The 19,821-nt window shown below is 34.7% G+C and overlaps 1 protein-coding gene across 5 annotated transcripts in view; it reads left to right on the top strand.

Moving 5' to 3' along the window:
* CCSER1 (coiled-coil serine rich protein 1) overlaps positions 1-19,821 on the top strand; it is a 1,491,420-nt gene that overhangs the window by 1,126,514 nt on the left and 345,085 nt on the right. The window contains exon 11 of one of the 5 annotated variants that reach the window (XR_009600997.1): positions 1-19,821. This exon is cut by the window's left edge and continues 16,326 nt beyond it. The exons of the other annotated variants lie outside the window; for them this stretch is intronic. The gene's annotated coding sequence lies outside the window, so the exon portion shown is untranslated. 5 annotated transcript variants of the gene reach the window in all.

Here is a 19,821-nt window from a genome sequence, read left to right as displayed (position 1 = left end):
GTGGTTTCTCTTCACTGAAATCTACTTATTAACTCAGAGAAGAACCTGAGAGCAGTTGTTTAAAGTTTCTCGATTTTAGTAATATTCTGTTGTGTGTGTCTGTGGCTTCCCTGGTTTGCTCAGATGGTAAAGAATCTGCCAGCAATCCAGGAGACCCAGCTTTGATCTGTGTATGTGTATGAAGACAATATTTCTGATCGCAACAAAAGGCATTTCTTAAAATATTTAGTTAAATTACAGTTTCTCAAAATGGTGTCCATGGATTTTTTTTTTTTGCTTCTTTGAAAGATACTGTATATTAGTCAATTATGAGAAAAAAAAACAAATTGATTCCCAACCTATTTCAGGTGGTAAAGGGTTATGCATTTTATAAGGAGATCACTGTGAATAAGACAGACTGTATGCAAAAGCAAAGAGAATAAAATAAAGAGGCTATGTAGACTCATCACTTTTATGAGTTCTGTTTTTAGCATATAGACATCAGCCAGTCAGTATTTACTTCTGGGCAGGCAGTCCTGTGAATTTTTTTGCCATGCCTGTCCACGCTGTAGTTTTTGCCATACCAGGTACCAACATACCCTGCCCAGAGAACTTCCAAGCTCCTCCTCCAGTTATTAAAGGAACCCTGGGGAAAGGAACAGAAAATATATTGAAAAGATTAAACACGTGTCATAATTTAAGTAAACTTATATTGGGGAATCCTGTTACTTGGCTTCTTAAAGTAAGATATAATTTAAATATAAGAATTATCCAGTGTTCTTGAAAATTAGCAAACACATCTTTTTTGGTAATGTAAAATGTAAGGGATATATTTTTATTTTTAAAAGTGAACACATGTTTCTTCTGTTGTAAAAACATATTGTCAAGGTTGTTTACAAAGGAAACATGCAAATACACACATATATATACTAAAAATTTAAATATTTTCAGCTTCTTACCAACTTTACAGTATATCCACAATAAAATATGCATAAATATAAACTGATTAAGCATAACAATCTGAAAATAAAAGTAATTTTTAAAGAACTAGACTTTAAAATAATACAGTTGAACTTTGAACAATACAGGGATTATTTGTAGCAGTCTTCTGCACAGTGAAAAAATCTGTGTATAACTGAGAGTTAGCCTTCAGTATACATGATCTCTCCTTGTGGTTCATCCATATCTGTGCTTCTATATCCCTAGATTCAACAAATGGTGAGTTGTGTTATGCTGAAGTTTTTACTGTTGGAAAATATATATATGTGTGTGTGTGTATATTTGTATGGACCCACATAGTTTAAACCTGTGTTGTTCAAAAATCAACTGTATCTCAAAGAGAATTATGTTTCTTTATAAGTTATTTTTGAGCTCCTTTCTACTAAAGTGACATCCCCAATGAAGGTAAAATACATAATCCATTAACTACCAGAATGAATAAAATAATTTTTATATTTATATTATGAAAAGTATATTTATCCTTACTGATATAGTTCATTAACTAGCAGCATGGCCTAAAACCTTTCATTGTATGATTTGTAAACAGAATGGAGATGAAATCTTTCTCTTTTAACTTGTAGTAATACACACACACACACATGCATATAAAGCAAAATCTATCTGCATCAATAAACAGAATAAGTGCGGAAGAGCTGAAAAATGCCTTGAAGATCTACAGGGTTATGAGATCTTTAGAGCTGGTCTCTGGATGCTGGTCTCAGCTAAAACCAGCACAAAACAATTCCTTAAAATTTGATACAAATCTTGAGCAAGAAAGACTACAATCCTTTATTTGGAACAACAGGAACTAGCTTTGGGAACTTTTTATAACTGATTTGGCAACAAGAAGCTTGGTAGAATAGACTAATGATAAATCATGCGAATCATCGTAGGTGTGGCAAGCAAACCTTCTGCGGTGTGAGCAGCACATGTTTCCAGTCTACGATAGATGAAGGAAAGCAAGCGCTAAAAGAACCCATTTACACACAAAACTGTGTCTTAGATGAAACTTTAAATGAGAACTGCCAGTGGGCAATGTGACCCCTGACTATAACAACTCTATCAAAGAACAAAGCAAAACAAAAACCTGTGAAAGGGAAATCAAATGATGAAACATAAATATATTATTTATACATAGATAGATAGATAGATAGATTACAAGTCCCAGAGTTCCTTAAAAAATAACATAGAACTCTTTGGGGCATTTAGGAAAACTTTACAGTCATTTGAGGGGACAAAATTTATGTTAGTCTCAAACATCTTCCTAATGACATTCAAATTTAGAATTTAGAGGATTAATTCTTAAAAATTTCTGTAAGTTTGGTCCTGTTATTTTACACCCAGCCAAACAGCCATTCAGATATTAAAACAACAGATAAATGTTTAACACTCAAAAATTCAAGGAGATGCTTCCTGTGTGCTAAGAAAATTCTTGAGGATGAACTTTAGCCAACCAAGTGGTGAAGAAAATAACTGAATTAAGTAAATGGCAAAAAGATTGAATTCTTTTAACTATAGACCATGAATTATAGTAAATATTTGATTTCAGAATATGGAAATTAACTGAAACTTTGTGGGAAATGTGATATCACTTATAAGGTTTTTGGAGAGGAGAGGATGGTTTTTATTTATAGTCAAAATAAATATCTGAATAAGCTGTTAAAGTTATAAACATTTTTATAGATATAAGTTAAAAATAGAAAAATCATATGTTCAGCTAAACAAATGGATGAAGAGGTAAAATAGGGTAGAATAATTGGAAATACACTAATCCTTACTAGAAATACCCTAATTGCCTTTTGCAGGAATAAAAAAAAATGCTTTTTAAGATACAGCAAATTTTATACTTGATGTGTGTGTGTCTGTGTTAGTTGCTCAGTTGTGTCCGACTCTTTGCGACCCTATGGACTGTAGTCCGCCAGACTTCTGTTCATGAGATTTTCCAGGCAAGAATGGCAAGTGGATTGCCATTCCCTTCTCCAGATATACTTGATATGTAGCATCTATTTATTATTGAGGGGGCAAAGAGAAACTACACAAAACAAAGCAAATCAATGTAACACATAGGAGGAAAGATTATAAAATATTTTTTAAATCAGTCAAAATAGAAAATATTATTACAAATTAAGTATCAAGCAAATTTCAGCTATCAAATGAATAAAGCTATTGATAAAAGGAAGATGATTCTTACTGGTTCACAAATTAAAACATAAGACACAAAAGGATGAGCAAATGATTACAAATCATGCAAAAAGTCGTTATTATTCAAAGAAAACAAAATGTACAATAGAATTATACAATAGAATTGTACATTTTGTCTATCAGATTGGCAGAAGTTGTAAAGAATCGTAATGTATTTTGCTGTTAAGGTGCAGAGGAAGTGATACACTCATATTTCTGGTAAGAATATAAATTATTTTATCCTTTTAGGAAGAATTGTGGTAAAAATCTAATAACAGAGATATCTTTGGAGGACAATTTAATAACATCTTTCAGAATAAAAATTGTACCACATTTCAACTCACCAGTTCCACTTCTAAGGATTTATACTTCAGGTACAGGTTCACACCTGTGAAATAATGTACATACAACAATATTTAGTGTGGTGTTTATGATAGTAAAGATTTGGAAACAATCTCAGTGTCCATTTACAGGGGAATGTTTCAATAGATCAAGTTAACATCTATGCAGTAGAATGCTCTACATTCTTGCAACAAGTCAGGCGGATCAAATGTATTGATATGGAATTATCCTTGAGATATAGGAAGTGGAAAATGTGCAGAATAGTGTATAATATGCTATCATTTTGACAGAAATCAAATAAAAAATACAAATATGCTTGTATTGATAGTAGTTGGTTACTCTAGGTAAGGGAGTTGTGTGGTTCAAAAAGAGTAGGAAAGAAATCTGTTTCTCATGGTATACATTTTTACAACTATTGAATTTTGTACCATGAATATGTTGTTAATTTATTTAGAACTTAAATGAAATAATTCATTATTATAAATATATAACTTTATTGCTAAAAATAAAATAGTGTATCTCTACAAAATACTCCAATACTCAAGTGTTTCTCAAAGTTGACCTTTTTAAGAAAGAGTTGTTTCAGTAGACTTTTAATATAACTCTTAAAAAGATTGAGGTGGATATGTATTACCTGATAATAGAAAAAATTGAAGATACAGAAGAGTATGCGTAATTTTCATTCTTGTAAAAATGTGTACACACACATGGATGTATATGTGTAAAAATTCTAAGAAGGTACTCAAGAAGTATGAACAGTAGAAACTTCTGAGGAGTGGAACTCTGAACTACTTCAGATTGAGGGGATTGGAGAGAAACATTTATGGATTAATTTATATCCTGTTCTGTTTGAATTTTAAACATGATGCATGTCTGTCTATTATAAAATAAGGTAGAAGGAGAGAGGATGGAAGGAAGAAAGCAAGGAAGGGAGGGAAGAAAGAAGAGTAAGGCCAGAATTATTCTATTCCAAAACAATGAGGGAGTACCCTTCTCCAAGAGACTAGACTTTTAAAAGTGACTAATTTATACTCACTTGGACTGGTTTGTACTCTAAGGAGTCTTTGTTAAAGAAAACATCATTTTATTTTATTAAATATGTGTGTTAGAGATACACCTTTGGAAGCTGAAATGAGAGACATAATGAAATAATCATTTGCAGATAAGTACCTTCACCAAAGGACACTTTGCTGGAATTTTAGGAGAGTCGCTGAACAAGAATTTTATTTACATCATTGAATGGAATGCTTCCTTCAAGTCTCTGAAGCACAAAACCAAATGCCTAATTTAAAGGATAAGTTCATGTAAAATACTGATTAGGTCATTATCAGAATATACCATTAAAATGCTATTAAGGTTTTTCTCTTTGCTAACTTTCCCTTTTTCTAATTTGAAACATGGTACAATATAGTCCCACAGAAAGATTTAGAATTTGAAGCCCAGGTTTTTACTCAGGTACCGAAATCAAATTCCAGCCTGTAAACTAAACAAAAGAAAACCATAACTAGATCTACTGATCTCAATGGGTGATCCATTTAGTCTATAAATTCAGTTTAATGACCGGATTAAAGCATATTTTAAGTTTTTTTTTTACCTTTTTTTGCAGATGTAGCATTTAGTTTCATAATTGAATAAAAATATATACACTGTCAAAAATTTATAGCATAGTGAAGATATTACTAATGCATTTAGGATAAACTTTGTCAGTTACCTACATTTTGAGTTTTTAATTTTCTTCTATAGGGTATTCAATGAACTTTTCTAGAAATGCAAGTACGTTTTCTTATTTTTTATTCTGATAAAATATTTTCCAACAGTAGACAAATTGTACAAACACTGACGGCACTAAGTAAGAAGGCAGAATGAAAACTCAAAAGAAAATGGGGAATACCTTTACTTTTCAATTATGTAAAATCCAGTTGTCAGAAGTGCCTTGAGAGTTTCAACCTAATATTCGTTTTCTAGCCAGATCTCTGTGTTTACTCCAGTCTCATCTTCTCTTTCCATTAACTTTGATAAACAAGAATTATAAACCCTTAAAATTCAATCTTGCCATTCAACATTTACTCTGATTCTAATTTAATTCTTAGAAGACACTCATCAGTTTGCTCTTATTCTGCCATTGCTATAGATGTTTCAATGAAAAATAAATCTTGGGATCTGAGCAGATAGCTCAATTAGAGACGAAGAAACTCCAAAACACTTCACCACACAGTGGAGATTGTAGTGTGACCTAACCACCAGAAATAGCTCTGTATTGCAGGATGTAGGGATGTAGGCTATATTCTAATTGGAAAATACAAGCTAAGTTTGATTACTATAAAATAATTTGTAGAATATGAGATTAAAAACTTATGCAAGTATAACTTGTACTTTTGGCTATTTGTAAGTCAGATGGAATTTTGAAGTTTATAGGAATAAAATTAAAATATGTATTTTAGTGATACTATATTTTGAGTAAATCTAATCTCTAATCTCTCTCTCCGCACTCTTTCCTTCAAATATGAGAAAACTTTAAACATTTCCCCTCTGGTATCTTCTCTGTTTAAAATCTGGGTGTTCCCATTTCCTCCAATATTCAATTGACATAAGTTTCTAGACTTTTCACCATTCATTTTTAGAAATCTTGATGTTATCAATGCTCCTATTAATTTGTGGCACATGTGGTATGATTAGACCACAGTATCATGGCATTAGTCTGTTCCTCTGAGAGGGAAATAGTCTAGTGGCTAAGAATGCAGTTTCTGGGGTCAGACCAACAGGCTTTGAATCTTGGTTCTGTCATTTTCCAGCTATAGTTTCTTAATCCACAAAATGGAAAAAATAGTACCTTCAACAAGGGTGATGTGAAGACTGAATCAGTTGACATAAATCAAGCAGTTAGAATTATATCCAATATATAACAAGCACTATTTAAGCCCTTATTGTAATCTTAAATATTTTATCCCTAAAGTCTAAGCTAAAAAATTATCGTTGTTTGTGCGTGTGTGTGTCCACATTCAATCGTATCCGACTTTTGTGGCTTCATATACTGGGACCATCCAAACCACTCTGTCCATGGAATTTTCCAGGCAAGAATACTGGAGTGGGTAGCCATTCCCTTCTCCAGGAAGTATTCCTGACCTAGGGATTGAATCCACCTCTCTTGTTTACTTGCTGTTGGAAGATAGGTACACATTCAAATTCATATTCACTCAAGGTATCTGAACTTCCTAAGTTGCTCAGTGGTAAAAATCCACCTGACAATGCAGGAGACACTAGAGATGTGAGTTTGATCGTTGGGGTCAGGAAAATCCCCTGGAGGAGAAAATGGCAGTATTCTTGCCTGGAAAATTCCATGAACAGAGAAGCCTGGTGGGCTGCAGACCATGCAGTCACAGTCAGACATGACTGAGTACGCACACACTTAGCTTAGCTTATGCCTATAATAAAAAAAGTAAAAAGTCCTAGCATATTTTTATATGAGTTACTGTTAAAAGCCATGACTTCTTTTCCTCAAGTGAATTCCTCAAGAATTCTTAGAAATACATTGAAATTGTGTATAATTCTTGGTGTAATCAGAAAGAATAGTAAAACTGATTTGTGTTCATTCAGTCTTAGCAGTGTTTTTGCTCCAGCCTTGGTTTGATGACTACAATTTTTTTTTTAATATGAAACAGATTGTGTTTCATTTTACTTGATTTTATTTGTCTACCACTGTTCTAGCTTTGTGATAGATAGGATTTAAATTGGGGGAAAATCAACATATCTTTTTATAGTTTAAAATAAAAGTTCATGTCCTGTATTTTTCCAAAGTAGGGCAACCTCATTTTTTCTGAATAGGAGACAGGCTTGGTGTAGAAATTGTACTGAGGTTATTAGGGAGTAATCAGGTCAAATATTAAAAGGCATTCTTTTGAATTCTGCACGGACGTTTGTTCATTTGTGATTTAATGATATTTAACTATAAGATGTAAGCATGTTTTCTAATATATGAAATGTTGGGAGAGAGATGTTTTTCAGGTGCTGCTGTATCAAAATATAATTGCATTTTAATTTATATTAATAATTATTCATAGGATGATTACTTTTGTCACCATGACAGCAATTCTCTTTAATTGACGTAGGCACATTTCAAAAGACATGCTAAACTGAGAATGGGCTGGATAGTTTTTCCTAAACAAAATGTAGACATGATGAGAATTGATGCAGGAATCCCCAAAGTAATGAACAATCTTTTGTGAATATTCACAAGTAGAATTAGCAAATTTCACCTAATTTCTGCTTTGCCTATGTGGCTTACTCTCATCAATCCCAGCCTTATCCTATGTCCAAAAATGAAAGAAACCAAGTAACTTTGCGGGTAAATGTTAGACTATGTCTTTGTATAGTTGCTCTCTTTCTACCTTTTGCCAGTTTCAGTTTTTTGCTATTACATTTTTTCTTCTCCTATTTTATCATTCCCTGTTTAGCCAAATTTACCTCAGGGAATTTATACGTGAAGATAAAAATCTGTTCAAGAGGCAGACTTTTCCACTGTCAAAACTTTGAATTAGACCATGGCTTAAACATATGGATTGTTCTCAGTAAGAAAGCTAAAGTGATATAATTATCTAAAACAGAAATGTCAGTCTGTGGCATTCAGTACTAAACTTACTTTAAAAATTGTAGTGTGCATAAAAATCACTTGGAGAGCAGGTTACAGTGTCGACACAATGGATTCTACCCTGTTTGACTTCAGTTCTAACAATTTGGGAGCTCTGGAGTTAACTCTGGGTTGATGATCGGACAGTTACATAGAATGACAAATAAGGAGATGTTGGGACTGAGAAGGCTAGCACAGGGCCTTTTCAGTTCTCTAAACTCCTGATCTTTGCTCAGCTGTTGATTCAGAAACTTGAAACACTGAGGTAACTGTAGTCTTTGAAATTGCTTTATATATTTCATAGGCTATTAGTCTGTTTGTATATAGAAAGTGCTGAGATTATTTTTAATCTAAAATTTAATATTAAATTTGTGCTGTGCTAGGTTGCTTCAGACCTGTCTGACTCTATGCAACCCCATGGACTATAGCTTGACAGATTCCTCTGTCCATGGGATTCTCCAGACAGGAATTCTGGAATGGGTTGCCATTTCCTTCTCTAGGGGGTCTTCTAGACCCAGAACTCAAACCTGTGTCTTGTGTCTCCTGCCTTGGCAAGCAGATTCTTTACCACTAGTACCACCTGGGAATATAACACAAGTCTTTCACCCTTAGTGAGAGGCTTGTTACACAATAGAAAAATAAAGCTTTGAAGAGCATATTCCAGTTGATGAGTTTAGTGAAATCCCAAACATTTTCATTAATTGAATTTCATGCATTTCCTGGCATGAAGCCTAACTACCTCTTCAACCATATGAATGATGTACTTCTATGGTTCCCCAAATAGTTGTACTTTTCCCCAAATAGTATAGACTGTATAAAAATGTGCCTTTTAGGAAGCTGACATAAATCACCAGTGATGATGAACCAATATGAATCTAAAATACTTGTAATTTAGCCTGTGATCAAGTTCTTGCCAAAATACAAAAGGATATAGGGCTTTCATGGAATCCTTTGTTGTGGCATATTATTTCAGGCTGAAGATGCTTTCATCTGAGAATAAAAATCAAGAAGGTATTAGGTCTCTGTTTATCTGAGGTTAAAAGCAAGGCAATTACTAGCATATAAAAACAAAATATGGACCTAAAATTTTATGTGAAATAAAATCCAGAATCCCCCAAATCAGGTAGTCATTGCAAACCAGCAATTATGATACAGAAGGGAACATAGTGGCACATGCTTTATCCAAAAAAATTATTTGTCTTCTTGCCAACTTTAAAAACTGATGATCAGACATGCACGATTCAGTGTATGAAAGAAAATAGTAACAGGTTTTTGCAAAGGGAAAAAACAGTGCTAATATTTGTGCTTTTATCCTTTGTAGAGTATGAGAGAATATGGAGATTCTTCTATAATACTTAAGGATTTAGAGTAATCTTATAGAGTATGAGAGAATATGGAGATTCTTCTATAATACTTAAGGATTTAGAGTAATCTTAGAGTACTCTTTAGAGTAATAAGGAAAATGCCTTAATGGGGTCTCATTGTTCCAGTTCAAATCCTACAATTTGTATGCATTCTCAGAGAATGTTTTTGGTGATTAATTAATGATAAAATTTATAGGAGAAATATTATTGCTCTGAAGAACAGAGCACTCATAATCTCTGTAGCAAATTCCTTTCTGTAGAAAAGTCTAAAAGTGTGCTTGGTCATAACTGAATCACAATAAATAAAGAAGGAAGGAATCACAATGAGGAGAAGTGACTGGATAAAGTTGGGTGGAATTAGTCTAGTACATTGTGCTATGAAACCTCATGACTCTATCTCCACTGTAAAAATATTATTACAGGATAAACTAGAATCATCTTGTCAGTTACCTTCAGAGACCTCCCCTGTCAACTATATTCTGAGATTTTCCTTTTTCTGGGTTCCAATCAGACGATTATTGAAATCTTTTTTTTTTTTTTCCTTCAGATAATGAATGTATAACTATGTTTTTCCTTTTACCTGGGTTGGGTTTTGATGAGATTAATAATGTGGATCATTCTTTCAGCTGTTATTTAAGAGGCAACTCTTTACCAGAAGCCAGGCTTCTCAAATTTCAGATTCAATTCCCTAGGCAAATTGTTTCAGATCTGGATGTTCTAGTGAGACGACCAGAAACAGCATTCTGAGAAATGCTGCCCTAAGGAATTCTGTAGATAATCAAACTCATCCACAGTGTGTGATTTCACAACTTGAAGTCTGAAATTTGTCAAATCACTCTGAAGGCTGTCTTACTAGTGACTAAAACAAAAAAATAAAAATAAAAGGCATATACTTATGATAAGAATGGCTTAAATGAAACTAGAACTTCAAAGCTTAAACAATTTACATGGTTACTTTAATCTCTAGACAAGTAAAAATCCCAAGTCACTCAAGTACCTCTTCTCCTGCTCTAAACAGAGGGTGGTATTTAGTCTTCAGCCTGGAACTGTGTTAATGTCATTCAATCAGCTATACAATTTGGAAACTAATGTTATAAAGCATTGAATTCAACGTGTCTTTTATCAGAGATGGAACAGGGCCATACTGACACAGTTATCAGACCTGGTTAGAATCCCAGTCTTGTGGTGTTTAATTTGGTCATTTTTAAACAATAGAACATTAAGGAGCCAGAGGGACAAATATATAAAATGCCGAACTACTGTCAAAGACAAATGTACTTTTAAACTCATACAACATCACAGCTTTTGCATTGACCCATTTTCTAAAAAAAATTCCACTTGGACAATATTAAATGTACTTTAAGTCCAACTTTTAGTAAATATAGTCATGGAAACAGTTATAATTTATTTCACTTAAGACAGATTCATACACAAATGGTTAGAAATTCATGTTAGAAATTTGTACACAAATGGTAACATGATTTAGTGGGAGGTCCATCTAGTCAAGGCTCTGGTTTTTCCTGTGGTCATGTATGGATGTGAGAGTTGGACTGTGAAGAAGGTTGAGTGCTGAAGAATTGATGCTTTTGAACTGTGGTGTTGGAGAAGACTCTTGGGAGTCCCTTGGACTGCAAGGAGATCCAACCAGTCCATTCTGAAGGAGATCAGCCCTGGGTGTTCTTTGGAAGGACTGATGCTAAAGCTGAAGCTCCAGTACTTTGGCCACCTCATGCGAAGAGTTGACTCATTGGAAAAGACTCTGATGCTGGGAGGGATTGGGGGCAGGAGGAGAAGGAGACAACAGAGGATGAGATGGCTTGATGGCATCACCGACTCGATGGACGTAAGTTTGAGTGAACTCTGGGAGTTGGTGATGGACAGGGAGGCCTGGCATGCTGCAGTTCATGGGGTCGCAAGGAGTCGGACATGACTGAGCAACTGAACTGAACTGAAAAGTTGTTAGATATTAGACTGTCATTTGAATTTTATAAAAATAAGTATATTTGATATGATCCTGTCTAAAAATTTGGAGAAGGTAGTTCAAAAGAATTTATCTGCATGTTCATTTATTTATGTTGTTTAGTTATTAAAATATTTATTGAAAGTGAAAGTGAAGTTGCTCATTCGTGTCTGACTCTTTTCGACCCCATGGACTGTAGCCTACCAGGCTCCTCCCTCCATGGGATTCTCCAGGCAAGAGTACTGGAGTGGGTTGCCATTTCCTTCTCCAGGGGATCTTCCCAACCCAGGGATCGAACCCTGGTCTCCTGCATTCCAGGCAGACACTTTGACCTCTGAGCCACCAGGAAGTCCAAAATATTTATTAAGTGTTTGCAAACAAATATCCTGCATGCTTTGAAAAAAAGTATACTTTGGAAATAAGTATTTAAAAAATTAAATAGTGCTTTTTAAATTGTATTTCTACTTATCACATGATGGCTGCTCAATACAAATGTATTTAATTAGTATATAAGTAAAATTGAGGAATATACTCCCTAGTTTTTAAGAGTTTATTCTGTAAATTATAAGGAGATACATAAAGAGGGAAAACACATAGAAATGCATAAACTTTAAAAGTCAGTATATGTCACTTTTTACTTCAGAAAGATAGATAATAGTTGATATAGAAGTTCAGCTAGGGCTTCTCAGGTGGAGCAGTGGTAAAGAATCTGCCTGCAATGCAGGAGACCCAGGTTTGGTCCCTGTGTTGGGAAAATCCCCTGGAGAAGGGCATGGCCACCCACTCCAGTATTCTTGCCTAGAGAATTCCATGGGCAGAGGAGTCTGGCAGGCCACAGTCCACAGGGTCGCAAAGAGTTGGACATGACTGAACAACTAACACACGCACATAAAGTTCAGAGTCATAAAAGATATCCAACTTACCAGAAATTAGGAAGGTTTGGGGAAAGCAGTGAGTACAGACTAAACTGAATTCGAGTGAGTTATTTAGTAATAGGTTTTAACTTTGCAGTGTCTCCAACAGAAATAAGACCGGACACTTACTCAGTTTTGTAGGACATTTGAATTCTAGAATAGGGCTTGAATGCTTTCATTTGGACCTAGACAGGCTATTGAGTCACATAAAGTTATAACTGAATCATTTTAAATTCAGAATTTTCACATTCTTTGTAAGTTACAAGTCTATCATATTTAACATAAAACTGCTTATCTTTATCACAACAGAATCAATGAATATCATGTCTTTTCTGATTATTTTTTATACTTATCAATTCTTATACAAAACTCTTTTTATATTTTGATATAAATTAGAGCTTTTTTTCAGGGTTTAAGAAAAGATATGTTGACAGCTATTATAATTAGTGAGGAAATGTTACTGATTTTTTTTCCATTTGATTTCTGAAACTCTATAATTAGATGCAAAGTCCTGTTTTGGAGGGTCAGGAAAAGGAACTGTCATTGATTTACTTGAAATAAATGGACAGAACTGGAAAGATGAGAGAGGAGAGAGAGAGAAGGCAGGGAAGAGAGAAAGAAGAGCAAGAGAGGGTGTTTGGAAAATGCAAAAAGGAATATTAAATAGTTCACTGTGCAGTGTGCAATATGAATGGTCTCTTCCTTCTCTCCCTTGGAATCTTTAGTAAGTTCTGCTGTGCTGCTCAGTGCTTGTGTATGAGTAAACTTATTTGGTAACAGTTCAGTCACTCAGTCATGTCCGACTCTGCGACCCTATGAACCGCAGCACGCCAGTCCTCCCTGTCCATCACCAACTCCCATAGTCCACCCAGATCCGTGTCCACTGAGTTAGTGATGCCATCCAACCTAAAAGCATTTAAAAAAGGGCCAAGTTAATTTTGAGTAAGTTGCCATACTATCAAAAATAGATCTTGAGTGTGTATTTTGTGCCAAGCAGTCTCTGGGGATTGAGAGGCAATTGAAATGGGCAAAGTATTTTTCTCACATTATGTAGTAGGCAGGATTCATAGATGACCCCAGTTACCCAAGGCCGTATAACATTCCCTCCTCTTGTGTGGCTGTGACTGGGAATTTGATCGATTGTCACTCCCAGGATTGGAGTACTAATATGTTGACTTTGAGGTAATCAAAAGGAAGATTATTTTGAATGGGCCTGACCCAGCAAGAAGACCCCTTTTAAGGTCCTTCCTACAGGAAGAGATTCCAAGCTTGAGAAGGCCTCTAGAGGAGGCCATGTAGCAAGAACCTGAAAGTGGCATCTAGGACCAGAGAGTGGTCCTCAGAACAACAGACAGTAAATATTGGATTGGCCAAAATTTTCATTCTGATTTTTGAGTAAAATGGTATGAACAACCTGAATGAACTTTTTGGCCAACCCAATACACGGAGACCCCAATTACACAGCTGTAAATAAATGGATTTTTCCAAAAACCTGAGGAAACTTGGATGTAGATGTATCCAGTTGTTGTCTTACCTTCAGGCTTGTGAGACTGTGAGCAGAGAATCCAGACTCCTGAGCCATGAAAATTGTGAGATAATTACCTTGTGTTTCTTAAGCTACTAAAATTGTTATCAGAGATAGATAATACAAACTCATACTGCCTTCTCTGAGAATTTTTCTGTTTTCTCTGTGCTGTTATTATTTTAATTTAAAATCATCAAATGAGAGAATCCAATTTTTGCCCAACAGTCATCCGGTCCTGAATATACATTAATAGGCCCCTCGGAAATGGCAACCCACTCCAGTGTTCTTGCCTGGAGAATCCCAGGGATGGGGGAGCCTTGTGGGCTGCGATCTGTGCGGTTGCACAGAGTCAGACACGACTGAAGCGACTTAGGAGCAGCAGCAGCAGCTAGCCATCCCATTTCAAATTCTGGTTTCCTGGTTAGGTTAACCAGATGGTTAATAGTAACAGCATTTCCTGAATACTATTCATGTTAGATATTGTTTTAAGCATCTTACGTGTATTGATTCATCTGATCATCACAGACATAATAATTAGCCTCCACTCTATGGATGAGATAATGGAGGTATGGAGAAGTTATGTAATATACCCAAGATCACACAGTTAATAAGCAGCAAAACTAGGGTTTGAAAATCCAGGCACCCCAGTTTTAGAGTGTTTGAAATTAATCATACTGCATCTCCTTACGCACCTTTAGAGAAAAATACCTGAACAAGTCCTCGCTCATTTGGATATATAATATAGCTTCCTAAGTTCTCCGATAAGTTCAGAGTTTGCCCTGTGAGGAATTCTCTTGCTTCTTAGGCAAGATTTCTGAAGTGTCACATTGATTAATAATTCTGAGAAGCTGTACCTACACCAACAATGACAGCTCTCAGCAAAGCTTCAGAGATGCAAATGAAAAATCAGTGCTTTTGGAAAGTTATGTTCATAAATTAGTATTATTAAAAATAATAAGACCCTAGTTCTGAGTGGTCATTATATATAATGTCACATAGAAAGAAATTCTTTGTTCTAACAAGAAGGAAATTATTAAGAATCCAGATATAATGGCATTTCACAGGATTTTTAATATTGGGAATTTTTACCATAAGTAAAATCTAATATTAATGTATATGCAAATCATTGTGATCCCTATTTTAGAGCTTTCTAAACTGTCATTATGAGATACTATTATCTGTCTTGCTCCCATGGTTTTCTGTAATAAAGCATTTCAGTGACTGCAAATTAATGAGCATAACAAAAAAAATTTCAGGAGAGTCACGGAACTCATAAAGAGTAACTTTCATTAATATTATCCTCATGAAAACATGTCAGTTAGATTATAGTGAAGCAGCATGGCCTTATCACTAAATTAGAAAATATTTTGGAGATACTCATTTTTTCTCTGTTGGCTAATAGTTAATGCAATGTACCCATTTTAGAAGAGTAGAACACTTCAGTCTCTATTAGCAAAATACCTTTTATGTAGTTTTGGCATAGTTATTAACTATACATATTTTCTCATTGACTTTAATTTAATCTCCATAATATGCCTCCACAATTTGCTTTTTAAATTTTATTTAAGATTAATTCTCCTTTTATATTTTAAAATGGGAAGGGAATTAACTCAAATATTATTTGGAAATGTATTGAATCTCTAGATAGTGCTAGGAAGTGGATATATTATAATAAAAATAGCATTCTCCATATCATCATGGAGATTTTAGCCTAGAATAAAACTCTGTTTATATGTGTATTTCTGTATATATTTTACATACACACAGACACAAACTATGTGTGTGTATGTGTGCATGTAAGTATATGTCTTGGTAAGCAATATAAAGGAAAAATATCAATTTGATGAAAGATATTAACAAAGAAAAAGTACTTGAAATAGTGTAAAGTTTGGGTAAATCTCTAAGCAGAGGTAAAATGTGAGATGGAACAGGCATTTGAAAGGCAAGGAAATATGTTTGAAACAAGAAATGGAATGTATCAAGATTCTGAAGTGAGAAACTCTTGACATTTAGAATGGTGGCTAGTGAGTATGTTAGAGAAAAGCAGGAATTGATTTGGAGAGGTATATGTTATGGAATTTAAAGTTTTAGAGATTTTACTTTCAGCAGAATGGAAGAACAAATACTATTAATAAATTCCAATCAGTCTACTACCTAATGTTTACCTTTATATGGGTTTTGTTTTTAGAATTCAGTGTTATAGTCTTCTACCCGTATCTTACACTTTTAACAAAAAATTAACGTGAAATGGATCATACATCTAAGATTGACATAAAGAACTTTAAAACTTTTAGAAGAAAATAGATGAGAAAATCTACATGGTTTTAGGTTTAGTGATGAGTTGCTCTTTAAAAAAATTGAGATGTACTTGGCATACAATATTATATTGCTTTCAGGTAAACAACATACATGTGAGATGACATGTATACACTGTGAAATTGTCATCACAATAAATCTAGATACCATCTGTCACCTTACAAAGTCAATACAGTGCTGTTCCCTATATTTCCCATGCTATACATTATATCTCATGACTTATTTTATAACTGAAAGATTGTACTCAGTCCTCTTACCCCTCTTGCCACACCCAAACCCTACTCCCCTCTGGCAACCACCAATCTATTCTTTTATATATTATTTTGAATTTTGTGGGTTTTTTTGTTGTTTTATACATCCCACTTATTAATGAAAAATTTTTTTCTCTGTCTGACTTATTTCACTAAGCATAATACCATCTAGGGTCATCCATGTTCTCAAAAATGGCAAGATTTCATTCTTTTTATAGATGAGTAATATCCTGTTATGAGTATTACACACACACACGCACAGACACACTTTATCCATTCATCAATGACACTTAGGTTCATTACATACCTTTGCTATTGTAAATAATGGTGCAGTGAACGTAGTGACACAAGTATCTTTTTGAATTAGTGATTTCCCTTTCTGTGTATAGATACCCAGTAGTAGAATTGCCAGATCATATGGTAGCCCTATTTTTAATTGTTTGAGGAAACTCCATACTGCTTTCCATATTAATTGCACCATCAGTCAGAATAGTTTCCTTTTCTCTATATCCTTGTCGAACTTGTTAGTGAAGTCGTTCAGTCGTGTCTGACTCTTTGTGACCTGACCCCATGGACTGTAGCCTACCAGGCTCCTCTGTCCATGGAGTTTCTCAGGCAACAGTACTGGAGTGGGTTGCTATTTCCTTCTCCTTCAAACTTATTATTTCTTGTCTTTTGATAATAGCCATTGTGACAGGTGTGAGATGATACTCAATGTGGTCTTGATTTGTACTTTCATGATGATTAATGATGTTGAGCACCTTTTCACCTGTCCTTTGGCTCTCTGATATCTTTTTTGGAAAAATGTCTGTTCAGGTCCTCTGCCCATTTTTTAAGCTAGTTGTTTTTTGTTGCTGTTGTTGTTTGCTTATTTGTTTTAATGTTGTATTATATGAATTCTTTGTGTATTTGGATATTAACCACTTACCAGATATATCATTTGCAAATATTTTCTCCCATTCAGTAAGCAGCCTTTTTGTTTTGTTGATAGTTTCCCTGCTGTGCAACAGCTTTTTAGTTTAATGTTGTCACATTTATCATTGCTTTGTTTCCCTTGACTTGGCTGTCAGATCCAAAAAAAAAAAAAAATTGGTAAGGCCAATTTCAAGGAACTTTCCTTGCTGCATATGTATTCTCTTTAGGAGTTTTTACAGCTTCAGGTCTTATATAGTTTTTTAATCCATTTTGAGTTAAATTTTGGATATGGTATAGGCCAGTGATCCAGTCATTGTATTCTTCAGCTCTGTGACTTCTGCTTGGTACTTTCTTATGTTTTCTCTGTGTTGAAGTTATTACCATTTTCTTTTCTCTTTTGTTGTGGGGAGCATTCATTTAGTATTCAGGTCTTTTTCAGAGGGAAATGATCCCTATGTAGCTGTAGATTTGTTCTATTTATGTGAGGAGGTGAGTTCAGAGTTCCTTAATCTTCAACTTGGACTCCTGGTGATGAGTTTTAGAACCAACACATGGTTCATGAAGGGAAAAAAAAAAAAAAAAAAAAAAAGGACAAGTTGAACTTGATTAAGATAATGAAAATACAGGTCACAGACTGGTAATAAATATTTTCAAAAACTTAACTGATAAAACATTTGTATCTAAAGTATACCAAATATCTTAAAACAGTCATAGGAAAACAAACAACACAGTTGAAAATTTTCTGAAATCCAAACACTTTAAAATAAAACATTTGTTTTAAAAAAGTCATGGTTGTAGTTTTGTAATTTTTTCAAACTTTGAAGGTTTGAATTGGTTGACATAAGCTATTTACATGATTTTAAATGGCATATGCTTTAAAAGACTACCGCTACTCCTAAGTCGCTTCAGTCGAGTCCCACTCTGCAACTCTATGGACTGTAGTCCACCAGACATCTCTGTCCATGGGATTCTCCAGGCAAGAATACTGGAGAGGGTTGCCATGCCCTCCTTCAGGGGAGCTTCACAACCAAGGGATCGAACCCTTGTCTCTTACATCTTCTGTATTGGCAAGTGGGTTTTTCATCACTAGGGCCATCTGAGAAGCCCTTTAAAAGACTATGGCAGTACTATTATTGTAGCCAAGGAATACATAATGTCTTCTTTTCTTTTATGAATATTTTATGTTTTTCTCACTGAGGCGGGTTGTGACAGTATATCTACAAAAAGAAATAAGTTTCCATTTTAATCTTAGAAGGTCTCAAATTGCAAAAACTGATGGAACCCCAGAACTCTAAGATTCACTTTCTATGACCATTTCTAGAAGGTTGGCTTTTTTAGACCACTTACCCCTTACTATTATCCTGCTTTCTGTTTCTAAAGGCATACCAGATTTATTTTACCTCATACTTAATGCTGTAGTAATACTGAGCAGATCAGTCTGGATATTCTAGGTTTCATGTTCCAGGATTTTGATTAAGTTGTTTCTTCAGTTAGCAGTCTCTTTTTACCTTTCCTCATAAGTCAGTCTTTGTCTTTGCCAGAAAGTCTTTCCTGGGTCATGAAGTTGGACTTCGGCTTTCTCTGTCATTTTGGTGAAAGTCACTCAGTTGTGTCCTACTCTTTGCAACCCCATGGACTATACAGTCCATGGAATTCTAAAGCCAGAATACTGGAGTGGGTAGCCTTTCCTTTCTCCAGGGGATCTTCTGAACCCAGGGATCAAAGCCACTTCTCCAGCAGTGCAGGCGGATTCTTTACCAGCTGAGCTGCCAAGGAAGCCCTCCATAGACTCAGTATTAATTAAATAAGCAAATATGTATTGAGCTTCTACTGAGTTATCAGATACTCTGTATGCTGAGCATCTGTTCATGGATTTTCAGCTGAAACTATCAGCTCCTTGAGGTAGAACTTGTCCTGTTCTTTACCCTGAAGACTTGGCAGGGTTTTAGCATACAGCTTATGTTTTGCAATAGAGGGTAGGGAAGTTTGTGGTCCTGAGTGAAGAACAGGTCTCTCTCTCAGAATGCAAAATTTTCAAAATCAAAACTTCTTTCATGGATTTAACTCATTTCCATGCCTCCATGACACATAATTTTCTCTCAGGTTATTATTTTTCTTCAACCCCCTTGTCATTATCAATGCCTGGTTTCTGCTCTGGAAGTCCTTTGTGATGAAGTTGCCCATTATGATAGGGGGAAAAAAAAAAAGCTTGCCTAAAGCTTTCATATATATCTGAGAATTGATCTCAGATTGCTCCCATCATGTATTCAAATAGCCTGAGGAATAAAAAGGAAATTCTTCCCTCTATTTAACAGGTTGGGTTTATGTTTCCAAAAGATAATTTACAACAGATAAAACTGTGTTTGAGCGTATAGAATACTTCCTATTTTGTCTGTGTGTGTGTTTGGGTATATGTTCTATATTGCTATATACTCAGCAATTTAAACAAAA

Source organism: Ovis aries, chromosome 6 (assembly GCF_016772045.2).
Source record: "Ovis aries strain OAR_USU_Benz2616 breed Rambouillet chromosome 6, ARS-UI_Ramb_v3.0, whole genome shotgun sequence".
NCBI lineage: Eukaryota > Metazoa > Chordata > Mammalia > Artiodactyla > Bovidae > Ovis > Ovis aries.
Note: the sequence above shows the minus strand (reverse complement) of the source record. Positions and strands in the feature narration are given on the sequence as shown.